The sequence below is a fragment of the Schistocerca cancellata genome, chromosome 1 (assembly GCF_023864275.1).
Source record: "Schistocerca cancellata isolate TAMUIC-IGC-003103 chromosome 1, iqSchCanc2.1, whole genome shotgun sequence".
Taxonomy (NCBI): domain Eukaryota; kingdom Metazoa; phylum Arthropoda; class Insecta; order Orthoptera; family Acrididae; genus Schistocerca; species Schistocerca cancellata.
The window spans coordinates 1,162,605,374-1,162,609,545 of record NC_064626.1 but is presented as its reverse complement, the minus strand read 5'-3'; the positions used below and the strand labels follow the sequence as shown (position 1 = coordinate 1,162,609,545).

The 4,172-nt window shown below is 41.7% G+C and overlaps 1 non-coding gene across 1 annotated transcript; it reads right to left on the bottom strand.

The window, feature by feature from the left end:
* Nucleotides 1-210: 210 nt before the first annotated feature.
* LOC126101622 (5S ribosomal RNA) lies at nucleotides 211-329 on the bottom strand. The gene has a single exon (XR_007522359.1). It is a non-coding gene; the product is annotated as a 5S ribosomal RNA (ribosomal RNA).
* Between the last annotated feature and the right edge of the window lie 3,843 nt (nucleotides 330-4,172).

The following is a 4,172-nucleotide window of genomic DNA, read 5'->3' as shown; positions in this document are numbered from 1 at the left end:
GAAGGCCAGATCAGTCAATCATCCAGACTGTTGTCCCTGCAACTACTGAAATGGCTGCTGCCCCTGTTCAGGAACCACACGTTTGTCTGGCCTCTCAACAGATTCCCCTCCGTTGTGATTGCACCTACGGTACGGCTATCTGTATCGCTGAGGCACGCAAGCCTCCCCACTAACGGCAAGGTCCATGGTTCGTGGGGGGGAATTTTTAAGAGCCAACAGCACCCGGTGTTCCCAGGCGGTCACCCATCCAAGTACTAACCGGCCCCCATGATGCTTAACTTCGGTGATCGGACGAGAACCGGTGTATTCAACATGGTATGGCCATTGGCAAAAATTAATTATATTCTGAAAACGATTCTTCAAATATTTACTGTTGGTAATGAAATGATTTTACAAAAGTTCTAATGGGACTTACTTTTTACAATAATGTTAGAACTAGCATTGCTCAAACATACCTTCAGTAGTCTTTAGTTTCTCAAAAAAAATCAATAATAATGGTTCCTCTTATGATAATAGCTGATGTCTCTGTACGTCCGTTTATAATCTCTTGTAAATCATAGCTGGTGGCTGGCAGGCACACCGCTCCTCTCAACCTCTCACTTCAGACCTGCTACCGACTCGCTTCACATCTCCCTTACTACTGACTTCCTACGAACGCTAAAGCGTGGTCTTTCCCGCCAACAATGCTTTCTGGTGCAGACAATCCCTGTTACCATTACAAAATGTGTCAATGCGCGGTCTTTACCGCTCTTTTCTTAAAATGTATCCATACGTGGCCCTCCCGCCCATTTAAAAATTATATCAATGTGCGGTCTCTCCCGCCAACAATACTTTGATGCAGACATTCCCTGCTACCACAATTATTTCCAAGATAACAAATATTAATTATTCCTACTTAATCCTATTAATAAAATATAAACATATTTCATAAATTGTGGTTTGACAATAGACAATAGAAATACACACGTCTTACAAGTTTTGGAAACAAGTGAAAATCGGATGGGGCCAAGTAGGGATTGTATGGAGGGCGATCGATGACAGGGAACCCGAGGTGTTTGGTTGTTGTAGATGACGTAGCACCCGTGTGTGGTCTAGCTTCATCCTGAGGGAGCGAGTCCTCCACGTGTGGATAAACTCTTCGAATTCGTACTTTCAGTTTTCTGATTACAGCACGCTGTTTCTCATGCACCGACGTAGTTACATTACACACCACAATGTTACGCGTTACATTTCGGTGCCCTCTGTCGGCAGTGGGTTCCAACTTGCGTCAGCGAAATGGAATGGACCACTGGGTAATGAGCACGACATTCAGTACTTCAACTGATATTGAGAACAGAATAAAAAATTTGCAGGTATTACTTTTCAACACGCCCTTGTTGGTCAAATGTTCAAATGTGTGTGAAATCTTATGGGACTTAACTGCTAAGGTCATCAGTCCCTAAGCTTACACACTAGTTAACCTAAATTATCCTAAGGAAAAACACACACACCCATGCCCTAGGGAGGACTCGAACCTCCGCCGGGACCAGCCGCACTTATAGACCAAGGTCAAAGATATTGTGCCTACACAAGCCTGCAGGGTTGCCACATATTTCAAAGAAAATCAGTCTCATCCCTTTATTGTCGCACCTCGTACATTCTTCTAAGTGTATAGGTAGAAGAATTAGTGTTTTAATGCACTCTTGTAAATTTATTAACAAGAAGAAGCTAGTTACTTTTTTATTTGGTACCCACTTCTAAAGCTAGTCATGGGCAGAAAAAAGTTGTCATTTTATTTTGGAACTATATTGTACAGTAAATTTTTCTTAGTCAGTATTGTCATACAGTCTAAACAAGATTATTTTATTTATCGACTGCACAAATGCATTTTAGCTAAGTCCTGTTGTATGTTATTGTTCCTCATTTTGTGACATAAGCTTATTGTATTTTATTTAGGGTGGTTTATTATTTTGATCTGTTGTATCATCAGATTCCTAAAATTATTTTTCTTGAAACTGAAGTCGAGGGCAAAGGCCTAATCTTGGTAAACGCCCGAGTGTTGTAATACACGGTTTTATGAAGTAAATATTAACTGTAAGCCGAAGTTACCAAGATCCCTATCTAAGTCCTGTGCTATAGTTATTATCCTTTAACTGAAAGTATGTTTAAGATTTCTTTATTCATTCCACATATATGAGCAACATTTTATTTGGGATCTGTGGTAGGTACATTAGTATATCTTTTTTTGTTTATAACTGTTTATTGTATGTTCTCGCTTAATGATATGTTCAGCATACCTGACTATGCCTCTATGCCTCTATCACGGCTCTTCTACATCAATTTACGTTGGGTGGACTTCTTAATGAAGGCATTCATGCAACAGAGATTTTGAGTTCCAACATACTCTAGCATTCGTTCACCTCTTTCATTTCTCCAGCGTAACCCAAAGTTACCAACGTTCCATGGACCTCCATATTCCTCTTGTACCATTTTTCCATTGAAATCTCTCATGGTATCCAGTTGTCTCCTGTCAGAAACTTTTGCATTAGTGATATCTCCGTATCATCTTCATCAGAACTGCTGACTGGAACACAGATCTGAATGACTGAGGTACAATGGAAGAAACCTCATGAAATGTAGTACATCGACAAAGGAAATAGCTTACGAAACACCTGTTCGACAAATATGTTGCTTCATCCCACGTATATCTCGCGGAAAGACAATGAAGCTAAAATTAAATAGTTAGTTTACTCATACTGAGTATGAAAGGGGCGATCCGTATTTACTTTCTTAGGAGAAGAAAAATTTCTTAGCCAAGATCGCAATAAAACACCGTATTGTGGCTAACCGGCTTTGGTAAACTCTGTTACCCTCATCAGATCTTCGTACACGTTATTATAAACATCTTGTGCCAGATGCACTCAAAATCTTTCCATTAAATCTCCATATGCACAACATATGACATGAATGATGCATCGACATCTAGACTGTCAGTCTTGTGGCACCCTAGTAGGCATGACGTGTGATCATATCGATGTAATGTTGTGGCGGTTTGTGTACATAGTAATTTTAACTTTTGCTTTTGACGTGCCAACGCATCATTAATGTCCTTGTTGTGCATCTGGAGATTTAATGGAAAAATCTTGTGTGCATCTGGCTCAAGATGTTTATAATAACCTGTACGAAGATCTGATCATAGTAACATAGTTTACTGAAGCCGGTTAGCCACAATACGGTGTTTTATTGTGAGCTTGGCTAAGAAGTTTTTCATCTCCTAACAAAGTAAAATTAGCGAGATTCGATCCCACGCGGTGCCTGAGCAGTATTCGTTCTTCCTGCGGAACAGTCGCAACCGGAACACGAAAGGGGAGAACTGACAGTGGTACACAAAGTACCCTCCGCCACACACCGCAAGGTCGCTTTCGGAGTAATGGATGTAGATTTCCTGGGTCCTGCGTATCCGTAAAGATGTTCGACGACTCTGAAGAGAAGGAAAAGTTAATGAGCTAATGGAAAAGTAGTGTGAGAGATTTAAGACGAATGCAGAATGTTAGGTGGAGTCCAAGGAATGCAGGTGGCAATAAATGCTGGACAAAAAAGCGAAGCATCCACAGGAGGAGAAGGAAACGAAAAGAAGTGGCTTGGTTGACCGCTTAACAACAAATAGTCCAGAGCAAACAGAGAGCACCACGAGAGGTACAGGGATTAGAGACCACTGCCGCGACGGCACTGTATGTTGGTGGTGTCTCTAGATGATCAGCGAGCGGGAGGTCAACATCGCCTGCAAGGACGGAGCTCCCGCGGGGAATCCAAGGGTGTGGCGGGACGGCGCTGTTTGGATTTCACTCTCTGGACTGATCGCTGTCGAACATTTTTTGGGCTACCACTCTGCGGAAATTGGTGAGTTGGCACAATGAAGGATTCCGAATACCAGGACACATCCGTGTATCCTGTAGCCCTAAGTCCTGATCGTTAGTTCCGTATGTACACCGTAAGTAACCACGAAGGAATATGTGAGTGGGACGGAAATCTGTAGATGTGATGTACGTGTACAGACAAACAAATGATTACAGTTTCAGAAAAATTGGATAATTCTATCAAGAGGAACAGTTTCACTAATTTAGGAACTCAATAACGCGTTGGTTATTCGACTTGGCATTGATTAACGGAGTGGTTGGATGTCTTCCTCAGAG